Here is a 366-nt window from a genome sequence, read left to right on the forward strand (position 1 = left end):
ATGAGGATGAGGATAGGAGGAGGATGAGAATGAGGATAGGATTAAGAGGAGGATGAGGATGAGGAAGAGGAAAGGATGAAGACAAGAATGAGAATGAAACTAGGATGAGGATGAGGACAAGGATGAGGATAGGATGAGGACGAGAATGAGGATCAGGATAGGATGAGGATGAGGATAGGATGAGGATGAGGACGAGGATGAGGATGAGGATAGGATGAGGATGAGGATGAGGATGAGGATGAGGAAGAGGAATTGGATAGGATGAGGAAGAGGAATTGGATAGGATGAGGACAGGAATGAGGATGGGGATGAGGATAGGATGAGGATGAGGATAGGATGGGGATGAGGAAGAGGATGAGGATAGGA

The sequence above is a fragment of the Lupinus angustifolius genome, chromosome LG09, assembly GCF_001865875.1.
Source record: "Lupinus angustifolius cultivar Tanjil chromosome LG09, LupAngTanjil_v1.0, whole genome shotgun sequence".
NCBI lineage: Eukaryota > Viridiplantae > Streptophyta > Magnoliopsida > Fabales > Fabaceae > Lupinus > Lupinus angustifolius.